The sequence below is a fragment of the Pleuronectes platessa genome, chromosome 10 (assembly GCF_947347685.1).
Source record: "Pleuronectes platessa chromosome 10, fPlePla1.1, whole genome shotgun sequence".
In the NCBI taxonomy this organism is placed as follows: domain Eukaryota; kingdom Metazoa; phylum Chordata; class Actinopteri; order Pleuronectiformes; family Pleuronectidae; genus Pleuronectes; species Pleuronectes platessa.
In genome coordinates this window covers 23,050,242-23,071,890 of record NC_070635.1, presented here as the reverse complement: position 1 = coordinate 23,071,890, position 21,649 = coordinate 23,050,242, and the positions used below count along the sequence as shown (strand labels likewise).

Genomic DNA, 21,649 nt, shown 5'->3' with positions numbered 1-21,649 from the left:
TCAATAGAATCTGTCCTGCTGCCTAATGTGACTGATGATTCCTCAGTTATCGTATTGCACCAGCCTCTATAGCCTATGTGCTCAATTTCTAATCAGGGAATGTGGTTTGGTACAGAAGAGCATTAGTGTTCAGTAAATATGAATATGCAATCACAACATTGTCACTCAATGATGGTTAATATTTACTGCTTTTACGATTTTTCGGGATATCATAATTAAAAGTTTAGTTTTTCTTTCATGTGGTTCTTTTTAAGGGCTTAGTCTTAAATCATATATGACAAATGTATCACTGTGAAATTAGTGGAACCTTAAATTATCATGAACACAGTAACTCCTGCAGTGCATCATTCGACTGAAGTGAACAGGCTGACCTTTAAAAAGTTCGCTCTTACCAAAGATGAATGAAACACAGTGGTTTTTGTAAGACTGTTATTATTCCTCATTATGAGAAAAATGTTCGAAGTTAGTGTTCCACTCAACTCAACATCTCATTTGTCACAGTTCTGCTCTCAGAGAAGTTCAGTCCCGTTCATTGTGATGTGTTAGTGGTGTTTAAGGGCAGGGGTTAAAAAGTTCCTTTGTAATACAACAGCTCAGCAGATGAGGGCAGAGTCCGATCCACAACAAAGGCCTTCTGTACGTTGGCACTATGCTCATTGAGTTCAACGCTGGATATTTTTGTACACAATATGGGATGAAGCGGATTATCCCTGAGGACAAAGAAAATGTTCAATGCTCGTGCAAATTTGCTGAATTGTCTTTTTTTCTATGAAGCAACATCTTAGATTTAAATGGACCTTCTGCGGAGATATTGTAAATTAAGCACTTTATTTTGTATAGCAGATTGTTTTATATAAATTGCTCATAATGGACCAAGATAATGTATGTGAAATATTAAGAAATATTAGCTCTACTAAGACCTTAGATAAAACACAAGTTTATGAGACATTTCCTATGAAATCGACTGATTTATTGTCTTTTTCTTTTGTGAATGAAGCCGTTAGTGTCACTGAAGCTTCTGTAGGCTCTTTGTCAACTTTGATGATTGGAACGGAGTGAAAATGCAGCCTCAGGCGCTTCTCAGAGTGAGGGAAATTATACATTTTTTGTCCTTGCATACAATATTGTGCTGTGGCCAACCACCCGGAGCCAAACATCATCTACCGACTTGGCTTCTCGTGGCTTCTTGTTTGAACTCTGTGGCATTCCAAAAAAAAGTAATCACACCCAGTAATGAGGAGCGACAGAGGTTCGGGAGGAGGAAAGCTGGTTATTCACTCTGCGAGAGAATGAAACCCACAATACCTTAGCCTCGTTTGTCTCGTAGGAACACGGAGCATTCAAGAGATAGGGGGACGGAATACAAGTGCAGTTTTCTTGTCTCTGTGTCAGTTTCCATTGTTTTCAGGGTGAGCTGAGGAGAAATGCAAGAGAGGGGAAGGATTTGGCCACATTAACAAACTGCAAGAGCAAAGGAGAAATAATAGTTTGTTTGTGTAAGCCTCTTTGAATGTGCGTGGGGGAACAGCATGAGATGTAAATGTCTGATGCTAAAGCATTTTTGCTCGTATCTGCCAATGCAGAGACAGCAGCCATTGTGAGTGTTAAAATCCTCACTGTCCCTCTCCTGTAGAGCTCTCTTCTTCACAGGGCACCTCACAGTTAGATAGAATGTCTTGACACAAACTGCAGATTTGACACAATTACCTGTGATATATGGTGGACTATGAATCTCACTAGCATACATTCTAGGTTTTACCACCACTACCTCTACAAGGGCTGTATATCAACTAATGCTTGGGCTGAAATTGCAACTTTTGCTTCAAAGTGCAATTTTTACAGGAGCTGCAGTTTTTCTTTAGGCTATAACTCCAATAATCAAACTAAAAGATATGCAAGAGTTGGCAACAATCTCACCAGCAAATTTACTCAGCTACAGCTAATTTACCCAATCTCCGTCTTCTGGCTAAACTACAAATGTGAATTCAAAAAATTGGCTCTTTACATACAAGTGTCAGTAACCATGGAGATTGTTAATGGAGGGATTTTGAAGATGTTAATTACAGCTCAAAGAGACCTGAATATGCAGTACCTGCAAGGGAGGGAAAGCCTTCTGGTCTCAGTTTCTGGTTTGACCAATCACAATCGAGCAGGTATTAGTTTCCCACTGGGAAACCGTCCGTATTCAGATGCCTGTTAATAGAGGTTAGAGATTAGCCAACTGATTCTTGTCTGGACCCAGAACACCTACAAAAAGTATCACAAAAAATCCAGTCGTTTAGATGTCCACTATCAACTTTAGTCTTGTTCAGACTATTGGCGACAGCCGCCGAGAGTGATTACAACCTGGTTACTCAACACTACTGAATGTAAACTACCAACACACACACACACACACACACACTGATTGTGTTTATTCCATTGGTTCAGGTCTTCTGATACACACAGAGCAGTATTGATTGATTATACAACAATGCAGAATCATTCAGTCTGCATTAGGGGGTGTTGCGCACTAACCAACGGATTTTCAAAGAAATGTCAATATTGACCTAATATTATGCTCGAACTATTTATCAGCCAAGTTGCACTGTTCTTCTCTCTCTCTCTGTGTGTGTGTGTGTGTGTGTGTGTGTGTGTGTGTGTGTGTGTGTGTGTGTGTGTGTGTGTGTGTGTGTGTGTGTGTGTGTGTGTGTGTGTGTGTGTGTGTCTGTGTGTGTGTGTGTGTGTGTGTGTATATATTGAATTTGTGTTTTCTTATTTTATTCTACAGCAGAATAATCGTGTCTCCTGGTGCAAAAAGAAATATGTATTACAAACTTGCTGTTCTCACTTATTCTTTATTATCAACAGCAAAGCTAAACCTAGCAGAGGCTTCATCAGATTGATCAGCTAGTTACTTGATACGCTTCCTCTCCTGCAGCTAATTATTGTCCCTTGTGTTTAACACTTGTCAGCATGGGGCAAGCATTGCGGATCCACCATTGACACGTGCAATACTTCAAAGCAGCCACCCACACAGCACACTTGTACCCTTTGGGGAAAATGTATTATCAGAGGAGGGACAAGAAGTTATCTGACCCACTGAAACTAACTTTGTTACTAATCAGGGTTGTTTGATGCTTCAGTGACCTTTGTCTCCTGGCTTTACATCACCAGTGATGAAACGTGACTACTTCCTCAGATGCTTCTGGCAACTCATGATAAAAAACACAAATTTATTAGGATGCAGAAGTGGCAAAATCTTTAAAACGGGAGGAAAGCAGCAAAAAAGCAAAAACCAAACACACGATCTTACTGCATTATTCAGATTTTCTCAGACAGTTGCTTAAAATTGACCATTACAGAGCTGTGCAGCATGAAGAGAAATAATGAGCTTAGTATTTTGGTTGGTTCATCTTCTAAATGAAGGCAGGTGAGTTTAGAAGCTTTGCGTAATGAGTAGCCTGTCTTAATTAGTTTTCTGGAGGGGTAAGTGGAAATCAAAGCTCTGACGTGTTGTGCGTTTCTCAGTTATTGGTCGAAAAGCTGCTTAAAACTTCTGAGTATTCATTTGCAGATTCCACTTTGATGTGGAATGTTTAATCAATGCTCAGTCAGCACTGCTCTCTAGTTTTGTTTTAACTTTCTAACTTTGACTGAGGGAACATTGCTGTTAGACACATTAAATCCTTCCCCTCATCTGTGCATCAAGGCTGAACTAATCTAGAGCCATTAGGTTCCTTCGCAGCGCGGGCTAAAGGAAATACGAGGAATTTGCACCAAATTGACACAGCGTGAGTGGTTTATGACGGGCAGTTTAGCGGCGCTTTATTGGAGCCTGCTTTGGTGTGGTTGTCATCAGCAGGCGTCATGACTCATCTCGGCCTGTCCAGTGTCTGGGGATGTCTCCATGCAGCACTTCCTGTTTGCAGTGCTTTTCCATTAAATAGCAAACACCACCATCGGCCTTGCAGCTCTTAAAAGCCCATTACAGCCCCATTACCTGGCCCAGCCTGAAACCCCCATTCGGCAAAACAGACCCACTCTCTCTGTCTGACTGCCTGTTCTTTCCTGACTCTGTCTGGGTCACAGTTTCTTCATCTCCACAGGCTGACCTGAGGAGAAGCCAACAGCAGTTTTGGACAGAAACTCAGGAGTGCCAGAGAACATTGGGATGGACTTAGCAATGTTTGCTTGACAAGCCAATGTAGGGCAAGGGTTGAAGATGGTTTTGTTTGTTGTGAACATATAGATGATGGGCTAGACAATTCTCTCAGAGGTGTCCTGTTAAGTAAGCTTTTTTTTTACCCTATAAAAACTACTCCTAGTCAATCAGCGTACTCCAGAAGTAATCATAAAGTGAAATGGATCACAAATATTTATTATTCCTCTTTCAGAAGTATTAAGACAAATATTTGTAGCTGTTTTCGAACCTACCAGCATGGATTGCAGTCCTACGAAGCAGTTACAGTGTTGCAATATACAATAAACAATCACATTATTGATTCATTTTTTCAGGGGATTATTTCTTGTTCCTCTGTGATGCTCACTTATTATTTTCACCAAAATTCCAGTTGGATTAGATAGTTGGGTTAAGTTAATTTAGCAATTTCAGGAAGATTTTTGCCATCGTGTCCTCTGCCTCTTTATACAGGAGAATCCGAATCTAAAATTAGCATTAAGTTCACAGTCATCAGATGTCAGAGGATACATTACAAAATGGCTGGCAGGAATGTGACGTTTTCATTAGAATGAATGTAATACAAATTATTAAAACTGTCAAAAAAGTGATATAGTTCTCTTAAATTAAGGGAAGAGAGAAGCCATCTTTCAGAAAAAAATCTTACTCTTTCTCTGAGGCAATCTGGCTCCAAAGGATTGACTTTTCCTTGTATAATGACTTTGTTGTTATGCTTCAGTCTCCTTCACCTTGCACATTCTCACGAATAACACTTTAATGAGATGAATCAATATGGTTACCTAAGCTCTTACATAGTGGGTCAGTCTGTTCTCCTGCAAAGAATCGATTATATCAAAAAAGCATTTTTTTGGGTGTATTAGAGGAGCTTTGACCATACAGTAGCACTGTATCTTTAATTATCCCTATACATTCTATCTTTCATTTAAGCATTCACAGGCTTTTAAAGCAAGTTAATCCCTCCCAGTATGGAGTACTGTTTCACCACTAGAAAGAGAGAGGAGAGCTAGAAAGCAAAGAACCTTCATGGAGTCAAACCGGTCCTGAGTGAGAGAATCCATGCTCTCTTAGGGATTAGGTTTGAAAAGGGCTTAAAAATCTTTGGGACATTTAACACTTCATTCAATGGTTGATTTAAAAAACCTTTCTCGTATTTTCACAATTTCTGTTCTTTTCCAATGTTTGACAAAAATAATTAACGAGGTGTGTATAATGCCCCTATATTCTCTCTCTGTAGAAACAAAGAAACGAAATGAAACAAAGCTTTTTATTATATCTTGAAAAGAGCCCATGCAGTTAGAAGAGTAATCTACAGAAAGCCGTGTGTGTGCTGTATACCCATACTGCTGTGATTAACCTCTATTCTAATGTAAACATAAATTAGGTTGTACTTCACTTTGAATTCCATATAAACCTAGTCATTGTTTTGTACTCTGCAAGGTGCAAACAGTGTTTGTACTTAATAAAGTGGGATAATAATAATAATAAAAATGAAACAATGAAAGATTAGAAATAATTAATATTCACATCCTTGATCGTGGCATATTTTTAATCATTAAAAGGCTCCCTCGGCAATTTTTGACCTCTATTCATGCAATGTGACAACAAAGCAGTGTTCAATTAAATAAACAGATAAACGACTGTGTGACATGAAACTTGATTACAGAAAAACCGTAAAAGGACCATAACAATAAATCGATTACAGAAGTAAATGGTCATAACAGAGCGATAAAAAGACGACCTCACATGAAAGTCAGTCTATAAAAATGAGGAGAGATTTAAAAGAAGTCCCTGACTCTGCGAGCCTTATCTCCAGGTTGTTCCAAAGCTGAGAGGCCATGAAGGGAAAAGCACGGTCACCTTTAGTTTTCAGCCTCGATTTTGGAACAGCCAGCCGGGGGCCACCTGAGAATCCAAGGCTCCGATTAGGCCCAGAAGGAGTCAACATGTTTATGATGTATCTTGGGGCTAGTCCCCAGCATGCTTTGAAAGTGATTAGTAAAATATTTAAATCAATTCCAAAAAGGAGAGGGAGCAAGTGGAGAGAAGCAAAGATCTGGGTGATGTGAGTCTATGGGTTAAAACCTGTAAGAAGCTTATTAACCCTGATGCTCCGTTCAAAATACTTACATGATTGGCCCTCTACTGTTTGTTATGTGTTATGGAAAGAGAACTGTTTAGAGATACACACAATGCACTTTGCTCAGTAACACTAAAGACACCCTTGAGGTTTTAGTTCAGCTTGATTCATCATTTATGTAGTGCCTGTAACTTTACCAATTTAGGAAATGAGAATATAAATAAAAATTAATTGAGGGCAGAAAAGTACTAGTAGTATAATGTTCGCCAGGGAGGAAGAAACCAGTGGTCAAAAGCCTTTGTGAGCAGGTATATTTTCTGGGTGGAGTGGGGATGGAGGAGGTCAGTTGCTGGGCGGTCAGGGCATAAAGGGATCTATTGGTAAGGGGGAGGACTTTGCATGTGATATGGGACTTGGCCAGTAGCTAGTGAAGAATGAGTTAGGGTGCTGCTAGGGCTTCGTTCAGGTGAGAACACATGGCAGCTGAGCTCTGGACAAACTGTCTGAGGATCTGGCCAGGCCTCCGGCGCAGTGGTCCAGACAGGAGGAGGTGACTGCGAGGAGGGTCCCAGAGAGGGGACCGAGCGTCATCTTCTGCAGTATGTGAAATCCACCCCAGCCTCTCTCTTCCTCATCCAGTACACTAATGCACATCTTGTTTCCTGTCTAACTCAATGTGAATCTCCCAAGGCAAAGGCAAAGGCGTAACAGTAAAGTATTTTACGTATAGATGGAGACAGCCACAGAATGCAAAGACATTGAAAGAAAGGCCATTGTTGGGGAATGAAGGAGAATAGTTTAAGAAATTGACTTTTAAAAAATAGCCACATCTAACTTATTGTAAAGGTGTAAAAAAAATCTCCTGACAGTGCAAACGACAAAGTAAATTAAACCGTCTTAAATTAAAAAAGAGGCTTAAATAAAGAACAGCATTAGATGGAAAAACTAGAAAAGCAAGCAGCTGATAAAGTTATGCACGTAACCCGATAAGAGACTGTCCCCTGGTGATCTGACTTCATTTCGGAGTCGTCCCCCTCTCAAAGTCTCTCTGGAGCTTTTATCAGGGAAATTGAACGATATTGATGTGAGCCAGTTATCACTCATTTCATACCATGCGTGCTTCCAACACTAATTATATTTGGGACCCACTGGCCACTCGTAATGGGTGGATCAGAGACCTCTCTGATTGCAGTGATCCCGTCCAAGCCTGGGAGGGTTACCGTGTTAGAAGTGCTCCTCTTTACCGCTGGCTGAGGCCGAGCCGAGGGGGCGAGCTGAAGCTCACCAACTGCTCAATGCAAGCTTTGTAGAGAAGCTTCTGAAAACACAAAGCATCCCAAAATGAAAGATAATTAAAACATGCTCTGGTAATTATATTTTCCCCCATGAAGTCTTGTGCATGTTTGCTTTGGTGTCTGAGGATTGACAGTGGCATGGCGGTGTTAACCGAGCGCTGTCTGTGATGTACGGCTTGGTTTTCATTTACTCACAAGCCCTTCATCTGCTCTGCACGCTCCTTCTGCCTTTATCCCTGGGATTGTTATTCTTTTCCCCTTCTTTAATCTGCTGGCTGTCCTGTTTGCCCTAAACACAGAAAGTAATATTGTTTTTCTTTGGATAAAAGAACAAGTGTTATGGATTGGTTTTGCTGTACCCCAAACAGCTCACTCCATCACACTCACATCCCACACCTCTCAACAACCATCCTCACACAGATCCACTAGTTGTCTTTAGAGTGGCACAGCTTAGTATCTCATTAAGTCTTTCATTATTACCTTCATAGAAACAAAATCCTTTTTCTTTGGACTAATCTTATGGAGCTGGCTTTGGAGCGCCCTCAAGCACTAATTAATGTTTATCAGGCGGCAGATTTTTCTCAAGATGCTGCTGTTCAGGCAAGGCCAGTGTATTTGTGGAACACATTTTATACCATAAGGCAGATTAAAGTGCTTTGCCTAATGCATCACATGCATTCAAAAATGATTGAATAAAGCATGAGAATGAAAATTAAGTTTTTAAACTTTAAACTCTGTGCCATCCTGTTTTTTTTTTATTTTAGTTCCTTTCCTTTTAGTGTGTTATATGTTTTTTGTATACATAAAAGGTCTGCAAAGTAAAAAAGCCCAAAGTCCTCGAATGCTGTGCCAACAATCAGGCCAGTACTTCCGGGATATGGTGATTTCACATTACACCACAATGGCCCACATTTGCATAATGCATGTGTAAGGGCTAGTCTGGTCCGTCCCCTAAAAAAGCCAAGTAAAGCGAGAGTGGAAGGTCACATTTCCTACACGCAGTTGGCCAATCAGAGTAGACCAGGCCTTATCAGGAGGGTGGCCTTAAACAGATGTATCAGGTGTATCTCTGATATAGTCTCTGCCATTTCTATCCTTCTGATCAAGTAAACAATTTTATGCAAACAACACAATTGTACGTGCATTGGGCTTCCAATCCAAACCAGTCTATAACTTATATTCATACAGCTTTGACTTTACAAGTCTTTGATATTTTTGATCAAAGACTTGTTAATGCAGATAAGTACATAAGTACATCAATTACACCGAGTCATATAAACATAACAGACTGTCACTTAAGATTTATATTCAACCTGTGGCTCCAAAATAATGAAGGGATTTGAAGTTTTCTTTTCATTTCAGAACTATATTCCAGTGAGCATCATCATTACTCCAGCAGCTGAACCCTGTTTATCATGGTGCAGATTTGTTTTCACTCCCTTGATATTCATCCATTAAGTCTTAATCTGTCATTGGAACAGCTCCCACACATCTCTTCTCTTATTAGAATATATTGTCGACAGTAACAGTTATCCCTTGTGGTGAGGAGAGAAAACATCTGCCTGCTGCTGCTGAAAACCCACACTGATAAGAGCAGTGGCAGAGAACCTTGGCAGTAAACTTGCATATAGTAAAAACACAACAATCAGCTTACAGGCAATGTCACATAGTAGAGAGGAAGCAAGCAAACAAATTAGGTTTGGTGATACTTCTCTATGGGTTCATAACAACAAGTAAATACATTAATTTAATCAATTGCTAAAAAGATCTTTGATCAGTGAGTTTAAAACATCAGATATATTACAAAGTCAGCACTGAGTTGGAATTCATTGTCAATTTTGGAATTGAATTTGTGCCTATTAGTTCAAATTTCACTGTGGAGCCAGATAATCATATGAGTAAATATTGCTTACTGTATATTCTCCTTCCTCTTGTCACGCTCTGTTTGACTTAAACTAGATCCTCATAGGTTTACGCCATCTAATTGGGGGTGTAATGGAAGACGTACTTGTACCGAGCATTTTCGGTATGAGCCTATTGGTTTGGAACGAATGCATGTCTTAAACTAAATAAAGCAGCTCCTTCGGGCCACATCTTTTTTTGCAATTTGTGAAATTCTAGCTCTGCTGAGCCCGAGATGCACTCTGTCCAAATCCAACATGAGCCCATTGTTTTGTTACGTGTTAGTGGAAATCCCTGCCAACATGACCAAACACGACCCAAACCAAAATATAATTTCAAAACATAAGTCATTGAGCTCCGTACGTACTCTTGGATTTAGTTCTAGGAAAAGAATATTGTTTTGGCTGTACAGAAAACTTACTGAACCGGTGTATAGAATGTTTGTGTACCGTATCATCCTAGTATCTACACTAAAAATATGTTATTTGCTTGTGGGTTTCGCAGATCCACATCTTTCTGTTCGATTGTACGTGTATGTACTGCTGACTATGCCTACAACACAGTATTGAGATAATGTATGAGTTTGTTCCTCTGCTGTACATTTCTTAGTTGAACAGTTGTAAAAGTGCAGTGGCTCAGTCGTTTGTCTCTGTGGCGCGGGCTGACTCTAGCTGGTACAGGCCCTGGCACTGCCAACAGGGAGCACCTCCTCTCCTCCCCCCTCAAAAGCTCTGATTGTTAAAGGGCAGCATTCATCACTGGACCAGTGTTCGTTGGTTTGACACCATTGTTCACATTCTCCCTCTCGGTCCCCTCTCACCTTACTTTCTCTTCTCTGATCCCTTCACAGTTTGTCTCAGGGTTTCTCTCGCTCTCTCTCTCTCTCTGTCAGATTGATGAATGAATCTCACGATTACTCAAACATGCAAAAGCTACACCATGTAGGGCATGCACAGGTTTTCTTCAGCCATCAGATTCAACCCAGTTTATACAGGCATGTTCCGTCCCTCGTTTCTGCAGTTTTTTTCCTGATGGATTTAATGTGGAAAGAAATCATCTATATGTGCATTCTGCTTCTATGTGTGTATGTGCCATGTCTCAGATTGTGCCTCCGTGTGCCCATGAGTTCAAGAGACCACGTCATCCAGCCTCGACCATCTGGCAGGACAATCTCTCTGTGTGTGCGCGCGTGTACTATTGTACAGCTATCTTTGTGAGGACCAGTTTGAGCCTACAACCTACATTTTGGGAAAATGAGGACATTTTGGTCAGTCTTCACTTTGTGACCCCCCTCTAATGGACTGTTTGGGGGTTAAGACTTCATTTTAGGGTAAGAATTAGGTTAGGGTTAGGCGTTTAGTGTGGATGGTAAGGGTTAACCCTAACCCATTATGCCAATGAGTGTCCTCACTAAGATAGCTGTACAAACAAGTGTGTGTGTGCGTGTGTGTGTGTGTTAGCAGCTAGGTCTGTGAGAAGAGTCCAAGGGGAGGGGATGAAAGACAACCAAGAGTACTACAGTAATACCCTAGCCACTGTATCCCATATGTCCCACAAGACAAAGTGAAGAAGAGTCTCATAACAAACCCCACTTAAACAGGAAGTGCAGCTGTGGATGAGCCAGTGTCAGTTCCTTAATGGATTTTGCTTCATTGTTGTCTTGTTCTTTGCTCTTTGTCACCTAACATTCTAAATATACCAAGGGATTATTCAGCATACCAATTTTAGTGACTTTCATTTTTTTTCATTATGCACATATACTATGTAATCAATATACAGTGCCTTGCATAAGTATTCACCCCCCTTGGACTTTTTCCCATTATGTACTGTTACTAACTGGAATTCAAATAGACTTAAATAAACTTTTTCCCGTTTGATCAACAAAACATGCATAGTACTTTGGAGTTGTAAAATAAATTTTATTGTGACACAAACAATAATGAGAACAAAAAAGTTGACATCTGTTGGGTGCATAAGTATTCACCCCCCTGTGTCACTACTTGGTAGAACCCCCTTTCGCTGCAATTACAGCTGCAAGTCTTTTGGGGTATGTCTCTACCAGCTTTGCACATCTAGAGATGGAAAGGTTTGTCCATTCTTCTTGGCAAAAAAAATGAAGCTCAGTCAGATTGGATGGAGACCGTCTGTGAACCGCAATCTTCAAGTCTTGCCATAGATTCTCTATTGGATTGAGGTCTGGGCTTTGACTGGGCCATTTTAAGACATTAACATTCTTTAATCCAAACCATTCCTTTGTAGCTCTGGCTGTATGTTTAGGGTCATTGTCCTGCTGGAAGATGAACCTCCGCCCCAGTCTCAAGTCTTTTGCAGACTGCATCAGATTTTCTTCAAGGATTTCCCTGTATTTGGCTCCATCCATCTTTCCCTCTATTCTGACCAGTTTCCCTGTACCTGCTGAAGAGGAGCATCCCCACAGCATGATGCTACCACCACCATGTTTCACTGTTGGGATGGTGTGCTCAGGGTGATGGGCAGTGTTGGGTTTTCGCCACACATAGCGTTTTGCATTGAGGCAGATTCTTCCACCTCAGCTGTGGATCTCTGCAACTCCTCCAGAGTAACCATGGGCCTCCTGGTTGCTTCTCTGATAAATGTTCTCCTTGTCCGAATCTTCAGTTTGGGTGGACGGCCTCCTCTTGGTAGGTTTGCGGTTGTGCCATATTCTATCCATTTTCTTATGATGGATTTTATGGTGCTCAGAGAGATGTTCAAAGCTCTGGATATTTTTTTATAACCTAACCCTGCTTCATATTTCTCCACAACTTTATCCCTGACCTGTTTGGTGAGCTCCTTGGTCTTCATGATGCTGTTTGTTCAGTAATGATCTCCAACAAACTCTGAGTCCGTCACAGAACAGGTGTATTTATACTGAGATTAAATTGCAGACAGGTGGACCCTATTTACTAATTATGTGACTTGCAAATGTGACTTGTGAATGCAATTGGTCGCACCAGATCTTTGTTAGGGGTTTCACAGTAAAGGGGGTGAATACATATGCACTCAACACTTTTCAGATTTTTATTTGTAAATAATTGTGAAATCCATGTAATATTTCCCCCCACTTCCAAATGATGCACTATTTTGTGTTGGTCCATTACATAAACTCACGATGAAATAAATTTTAATCTGTGGTTATACCATGACAAAATGTAGAAAAGTCCAAAGGGGGTGAATACTTATGCAAGGCACTGTATATGTAGTCACATGAGCCTGAGCTATGGATCTCATTGACTATATATCTTCTGTTAAATTTCACCCATCTATATTGTGTATACATTTGAGTAGAAGTGATTCATATCAATTTTTTTTAAAGGATAATTAACCTGTAATTTTTCAAAAAACTGAAATATGTTTCTAACCATCTGTATGAAAGATAATATTTCCGCTGCAACATAACATTCATTTTTAAACCTGTTTCCCAAGTTGCTGTTTCAAATCCAGCATCCAGGATTTCGTTTTTGAATTATTTAATTAGACCAAATGTTTTTCATCCAGATGTTTAGAAAACAATCTTGGTTTATCTCTCTGGATCTTCACAAACTGGGGACAGTTGTTGGCTTACTACAATTCTCTAGACTCATATTGAGCCTTGGACAATTTTCATCTGGTAGTAAACATCTACCAATCACATTTGTGAGTTGACTAACAGAGATTCATATATACAGATAAAGGTGTGGTATAAGGTATTTGGAACAGATCAGTTCATGTCTGACCTTTTCCTGAATTGTCTGCCCTCACAGAGATGATAATCGTTCAAATGGAGTTATTTTGGTTCACTTTGAGTATTTCTTTTAAAAGTTTAAATTGTGGGACACTGTCATCTTGTGATAAGATCGAGATCCATATCAGTGAACTGCGCCCGGAGTGTCAGAATCCACCTCAGTCCTTCTCTCCACCAAGTACATCTGTCCCACTTCACTGCTTATTGACCTGTCCTGTTGCAATAGAAAAGCTTTGTCTGCTAATGTTCCATCTTAGTATTACTGACTAGGGATGGGCATAATTAATCGAACGATCGATTATTGATCATTAAGAATTTCATCGATGAAATTATTTATTCATCGATGAAAAAACTGGATTTCGTTATGTGGTGGGAGGTCGGAATATCCGAGTTGCCTGGAACGCAGCACAGTGAGGATGTTAGCAGCTGGAGGAAGCAGCCCGGAGCTAGCCTCCGCTGCTCGGCTTCATGTCCGCACACGGACCCTCAGTCCATGGGAAAGGGAACCCGGACAGACCCGGGTCTGGGTGAGGGGTTCCGGGAGTGAGGGCGTGACAACAACCGGACTGAGAGGTCGTGAACCGTCAAATCTAATGTTTGTAGATGGTTTTGTGTCCGAAAAGCTCTTAGGAATGATATAGTTTATCAAAAATCAAAGTGCAATGTCGTAGCTGAAGCTTCTGAATCAAGCAGCCTGCAGGTGTACGGCTTCAGGACATTAGTCATGTCAACTGCCATGTTGAAGTTGGTGTATATGTAGAAATTGCTTTTCAACTCCAATGTCTCCATGGGTGAGAGAAGGTCACTGAGCACTACACTGATGGCATCAACCAGTGCTGAGTAGTATTCTTTCTCTCACGCTGACCCATTCACACTGGATGCCAATGAAATACTCTACAAACACAGCTGTCATGACTGAGATAAATTACAGTGTTAATTCACCAGGATAAATTCATCGAGCGAGCTTGGGAAGAAAAATAATTAACATTCAATTAGAAAGTTCTCATGCCTGAAAGTTATGAGAATATATCAAGTGGGGTTTCAACTAATTAATATTAATACTTAAAATGAATCATGAAGTATATATAACTTGTAAAACATCTCAAGGGAACTGTTGGTTTGTTTCTTAATGGGGTCAGATCATGGTCATTCAGAGCTTACCGACTGAAGAGATTTAGCCAGGATCTAAGAAAATAAGTCCGATTTGTTTGTGTTTTCAGAGATCCTGGTTAAGATTAGTGGTCCAACGTGAAGTGGTTCGGTTAAAGTTAAGATTAGGCATGGATTGATCATTGGTTATTGGTCAGGGACAAGGTTTGGGTTCGATTGTCCATAATGAATGTAAGACAAAGTTTAGTCCTAATGCGAATAGCTGCTGTTTGTGTGTGTTCTCTTTTACAGCTATCTTTGTGAGGACCAGTTTGACATTTAGTTGGAGGGTTAGGGTTAGGGTGGGGGGGCTAGGGAATGCATCATGCCAATGAGTGTCCTCACCAAGATAGCTCTGCGTGTGTGCATGTGTGTGTGTGTGTGTATGTGTGTGTTTTTCAATACCTGTCATAAGCAAATGCACACGGTATGACAATCATCAGTTTTCCTATCATGGTGGTACACCATTAAACATTTTATTCCGTTTTATACCATCATAAATGAAAGACCTACATCAAAGTAATAGCAGTAGAATGAGATGGAGCCAGGTTATTTGATGTTGTATGTTATTGTTATTTGAATAGGTGCACATTATGTGCAAGGACACTGTGTACCTTGCATTTACAAATGACACACTGAAACTGTTGTGAGAGAAATCCTTTTACATGTTTGATCCACTCCTGTCAAGAAAACGAGAGTGATGCCGAAATGGGTGTTAACAAAAGACAGAGAAAACGTTGTGTCTCTTTATCAGGTCACACATGGTTGTGAGGAGCTGTTCGTGGTGACGAGGGCTTTCATTATATTTGGTAATGCTGCAAGGTTAGCCTCACAGCTGTTTGGATAAATACTGCAGCACACAGCTGTGCATATAATGGAGCTTGCAACACCAGCAGAAAACACAGGTCAAGGCAAAGGATCCTCATCATTAGATGCAGTTTGGGACATTCTAAGTGTTTTTTGGTTTTGATGCAACATTTGGAGAAAACAGATGTTTATCTACATCTAATCTTTATCATCACAGCAGAACACTTTTCCCTTTGAGTAACGCCCTTACCCACTTGAAGACGCTGTGAATTGGAAAGGTCACAAACATGGCTTGGGTTGTAAGAAGGGAGTGGATCTGCTGCTCTTATCTCGTCCAGAAAACTCTCTGGAGGACTAACGTCCTGAATGCCAGATGGGGTTTCAGAGACAGAGAGCGTCTTTTTTCTTCCAGGCCTGTGGGTGCTTCAGATCCACCATGAATGCGGTGGCATGGGGAGTGTTTCGCCCCTGGGTAGGAGGTTTGGTCTGGGGCCACATAGCGATGGGTGTTTTTTCAGAGGAATGCTTCCCGTGCCTCTGTCCCACCACAGTCCCTTGTTGTTGTCCCAGATGCTAAGCTGCACATCCTCTTCACACTGATGAAGAGGAGGAAAAATGAGCTTGAGACCCACTCCATGCATACCTCTTCCCTTCTAGATGCCGATCTTTCCCATCTTCCACGAATTTCTTGGCTGAACAGATTAGACAGGCTGTTTTTGTTTTTTGTGTCCTGTATCACGCAAGTGACGGTGACTCAAAGGCAACGGATCAAATCCATAGTCTCCTATAATTTCACCAGAATTATTAGGCCATTCTGATGCTTAAGTTTCCGTAGAGACATCTTGAATTTGTCCTGGTGACTTAATCAAGATGAGGTAACGGGCTAGTATATCGTCACCCTCAGACTGCAACTGTGTCTTGAGGACATCATGAGAAGCTGCAGACATATGTTGAATGAGGCCAGTATCTCTAAGTGCGAATAAATGCAGGCGTCGCTACCGATGCATCGGTAACAACATATGTGCAACAGGTGCTGACCTCACTTTCCTCTCCTCTGGTGTCCTGAGGACCCCTCTGCTAAATCAGTTACAGATATTCCTGAAAAACTGTCGTTAATAAATCTGGTGTTACTGTTTATGAAAGGAGCCAGCAAAGTGAAGAAAGCACGCTCTCAGCAGACCCCGGCTTCTGTCTGCAGTGTTATGCTTCAGAGTGCTGGATAATTTGCCCCTAGTGTTGTTTACAAGTTGTTTTGAATAACCAGTGTCCAAACAGTTATGGCCGTGCAGCTGGAGGAGTTTGTTTTTTAATGTAGTGAGAGACAATAGACAGAAAAGAGAAACATGCTGCATCCCATTTGGATTCCCGCCTTCTTCTCTATAATATTTAAAAATTACATTTTTATTTCAACACATTTCAATATTTCCAAGGGAAACACAACAAGGTTCAACCATAAATTGTCACCGTGAAATTGACAGTTAATATCTGAGAAGTTACTTCAAGATACACATTAAAATGTGGAGAGGAGATAAATCCTGGTTCCCAGGCTGAGTGGCACAGACAATTTAAATTAATGATAATTGGTTGGGTGTGTGGAGTGATTGATTCAGGTCTGCTCGCTTCCTGACTGACTGACTGACTGCAGAACTCATGTCATTAAACGAAAGGGAAGATTAGTAATGGAGGAAACAAGTCAGTGTCTGATTGACCATAATTAAGATATTGAGCCTTGGCCTACTCAAAAAGTATGAGCGCAGGCAATCTCACTGGTATTTGTGATTGGGCTGGATAACCAAATCCTACACAGCCAGTACTTACTGGCAGGATCTCTGGAAGTCTGTCAGAGTTTGGGTTGCTGAGACGAAGCCCATATGTTGCTGCCATATTACATGCAGTGCAGCTAAGCAGCATTCATGATTTTTGAATTTATTTCAAATTGTATAGTATTGTAGAACAATTGTAGAACATTTAACATTACAAAAGGCAACAAATTCGTTTTTTAGGCAATTCAATTATTCACATATTGACCAAGATTTCAGGGCCCAAGATACATTCTATATCAATGGCACCTTCTTGGTCAAATTAAGGTAAGTTAAGAGATTACATTCTTTTGACATATTTAACCCACATTTACAACCAATTGTGCTACATCTATAACACATTCTTTTAGAATGTCCTTGCCTACTGAACTGAAACACAACACAGAATGCTGTGTGTCAGCTTTGGCGCAAATAGTTGTCGTGTTTACAGGTTACATAAACAGCATATGCTTAATTAATATCCCATTTAATGGTGGCAACAAGTCTTTATGGCTCTGGCAGCATGTGACCTTCAGTTAGCCTTCAGTTGGCTAGATGTAGCTCAAACCCAAGTTGACACAACAACAGAAAGAGTTTTGCACTTATATATATATAAAATATGTAACCTCAGTTTTAAGTACTTTAAACTGTCAATGTCCAATTTGCATAAGCAATAAATTTGCCATTCTTATTTTTGACAGCGAGTTATTTTTATTTTAAAGAAAAAGGTCTTTGTCCTGGCACAGGTATCGGAAAAACCCAAACAACACCTATCACTAATCAGTGACCAAGCCACTGAAACCAGGTAAGCAAGCTGTATCTCATAGCTTGCACTGTAAAGGCCAATTTATGCTTCTCCGAATCCGTTACGGACGGACGGATCGGACGGACACTTTTTGATTTATAGTTCTCCGTTGCTGAAACAATTGGGCGCCAGAACAGTAGGTGGCGCAATGGAAGACTAGTTTAGAGAAGCCTACCTCATGAGTTCTCAGAAGAAGTCCACGTTCATTATTTACCTGCTCCCGGCTTTCCTCACACACAGTGTACGATGGCAACTCAATAAAATAAAGTGACACCCAGCAGGTCATAATGCTTATGTTATCGTTTCTTAGCGCAGCAGTTCCCCGGTCTTGTTTCGGAACTGCGTTGCTAATTCAACAGCTTGAAGCTACACCGAGGCAGCTAGCTTCCCCCCCAGCTTCCACACACAGTCAATAGGGCATCCCGATACTAACTACCATCAAGTATTTGCTTCTAACCTGACGGTATTTGAGAAACGGTGTCATGATAGCTGTGGAATTAAAGTCGTGACAGCATGTTTTTTCACAGTTATCACCGCAGTTAGCATGGTGGCTAGGACGCTAGCGCGGTTATGAAAGTTCGTTATAACCGTATGTGATCGTACACACATGCCGTCAGGGCTCTAACCGAACACCGTCAGCCGGACAACTCCGCTGGCTTGACACACTTGTCACATTAATCGTAGAATCGTAGTTGTGTTTGGGTTTATTGTGATATAGGAAATGAAACAGGAAGTTTGAGGTCCGGAAATGATGTCGTTCCGAAAATACTGTCGATAGCGGACCAATCACAACCAATGGCTATCCGTAGGCTCTCTGCCATGCCGACGTATATCAGAGCTGCACGAAAAGCTCTCCGTGGAGCCCGGAGAGGAGGTTCCACGGCAAAGAAGGCGGTCCTATCTGTCCGTGTCCGTCAAAACGGAGAAGCATAAATTGGCCTTTAGAGTTGAACCAGCAGAAATTGATATAACGGGAGCAGGAACCTTCAGGGAACACATCATAGACAGTTATTGTAAGCTGTGTAGAAAGCAGGCAGCTGTGTACTGGTTTGTAGATGGGGCAGAATGCAGAAAGAACAAATCCTAACATTGTGTCCTCACAGCTTTCTTATCTAACATACTGGACTTGTCCTGATGCATTACTTACAGTTCTTGCTACCAGTCACGCAGCAGGATATTGTCCAGATTTCCTGTCTCTCTCGATAAAACATACACAAGAGGAATGTTATAGATTAAAGGGACTGGCTGTTTATAGTCCACTTGTTTTATATCACATTTGGCTATGTATTAAAAACTCTTAAAGCTATTATAACAATCTTTCACAGAGACATTAGGCTCCTACATGTCATCTTTCACAAACGATGCAGCTTTAACAAGATCAATTTAATAATGGATGTTTAGTGTGTAGAAAAAAACATGATGAAGCCGAGATTAATTAAATATAGCTGATCACAATCATGACTCGCAATTAAAGGATCATTACAATCTTTTTCAATGTGACGGATTTCCTTTGGCACCCAGAGATTAAACCAGCTCTGATCATTGTTTGATTTTGTGTATGATGGGTGGTAACTGTACAGATGAGTAAGCTATGTTATATCTGCAGAGATTCAATCATTTTAAAAAAAGGTGATTAACTCAATGATACAGTCAGAACAACAATAATACCACCTTGTCCTATTTTTTCTAGCTTGAAAACAGTTGTACAGTTGCAAAGCCTGGAGCAAAACTGCAGAAGTGACTCTGTGATCCGCCATGTTGATATTGTGCTTGAAGTTGTTGCACGTGCTGCTCGGTAATCGTATACATTGACATTACGGTTTGGCTGAATGGCTCTGTAGTTGGTTCTTAAAGGGTTAGCAAGCTGACCCAACTTTGAACCAAACCTAGCACCAGCACCTACATCGGAAATTGCTACGACTCATTGGCACTGGTCAACAATTGTGTCATTAAGCATCTTTAACAAGAGGAATTAATCTGGTTCATCAACAAAGTTCAACATCAGCACGCAAGCTTTTTATGGCCAAACATGACACATGTGCAGATATACTGGGGTATTACTGACTGCGGCAGGTTGTCGTGGTTTTAGTGGCAGCTAGTTGCAGTGCTGGGCTCAGAAAAGGGAGCAATGGGGACCATATCTTTATGAAACTGCTCCATGTACAATGACCCAGCACTCTATTAGGAACACTATATGATTGTTGGTATGAGTATGCAATTAGCTACATCTGCAATTTGTACAAGTGCAGCTAATTATCAGTATCAGAAGCCAGTGCTGCTTTAAGACATGCACGTAACTCCAGAGAACTGCCTGGAAATCCCCAAGGGGCTGTAATTTATGACGTTTTTAACATGCGAAAGGCATAACCCTATATATATAGATCAGGATAAAAAATAGGAGCCATTCACGCAGAAGATATCAATAAAGATGTCAACTTCAATGTTTTTCAAAAGTTGACACAGAATTATCTTTGTTGACAGTTTACTTGTGGCTAATATATAAGTTAGAATGGATTACTTTACTGGTGTTGTTTGTTATTGTTAGGTCTGTCAAGCAAGCAACACAATTTTCAAACAGAAGTTGACAGCTTTTCAGATTAGGTGTTTCCACTCTAGATAAAGTTTTGCACTTTGTAGAAAAACATGGCAAAAGGGGAAGTGAATCCGATGTGGTGTTTTGTTGTTAGAGCCGGTCCACCTCAAGTTTTGAGGAAGTGCATTCTGGGATGCTATTCTTACTTCATTCAATTGAAATGTTCTCACATTTTCAGCATTTTCAGACCCAAACTTATCATACCACTGAGATGTTTTCCTCATTCAGATGTTCCATTTGAACATGAATGAGCAGATGTTCAGCTGTACTTAATAAAGTGCTTAGTTAGTAGTAATAACTGACTGATTTGCTAACTGCATGGTAATACCTCTAGAGAGCAGATCGATAAAACATAATAAACATGCAGAATGACAGCACCTTGCTGCCGGCTACCACAACCACGACTTCTAAGAAGAAACTTGAAAAAGCAAGACACGTCTTTTGAAGGTTATTCTTGAAATTGTTTTCACAGTGAAGAAAAACATTTCAAGCCAATGAAGTAAAAGAAAAACTGAACTGTGCTGACCAACACAAACTCCTTAAAAGAAAATCTATTATCGAGAAATCTGGCATCAAGCTGAGTGGGATAGTCAGTCACTTAAAAAAACAAAACACTGAATTTTCAGAGCACAGAGGAGACTTTGAAACCATTCACTGCAGGTTGAAGTCATACATCATCTTTATGCACAGACGCTTATTGTAACAATAAATAGCTCATCTTTTAGCGTTAGTATCAATATTTTTTAAAGCCACAATGTTCAATTCCCACAAGTGGGCTAAAAGCGTCACTGCAAATAATAATAATAAAAAAACTCACAAAATGATTTAAGTTTGCTTTATTTGTTTAAGCTTCAGCCTTGTGAACTTTACATTTTTCCACATTTCATTGATTTACCTTCTGTTTTTCTGATAATAACGTTGCTTAAAGCAGCTTTAAACCCTTAAAGAATCGGATTAATTTCTACTGGGAACTCGTTCACCTTGACGAGGATGTAATTACGTGGGAATGAGAAGCAAAGAGCGAGACAACATTCACAAAGTACTTTGTACAGCAGCGCGGGGCAGGGTGTGTGTCGAGCCCTGCTGTTACTATCTGGGTCGTGGGATTATGCTGAAGTAGGAGGTATTATTAGATGTTTTTTATGAGCCCTCTTCCCATCATGTTGCAACGCACAAAGACGTTCAAAGTCATTTTCTGAAGGATGTTTTAGTGTCTTGATCTTTTGGTCTTTCTATTTAATAGGGAAGCAATCGGATAAACTGTCAAAATCAAAAGCTGACATGTCCACCTGAAGAATAG

General features: G+C 40.5%; 1 protein-coding gene across 1 annotated transcript in view; it reads left to right on the top strand.

The window, feature by feature from the left end:
- Positions 1-21,649, top strand: part of LOC128449065 (myelin basic protein) — a 62,957-nt gene that overhangs the window by 35,532 nt on the left and 5,776 nt on the right. The window lies entirely within an intron of this gene.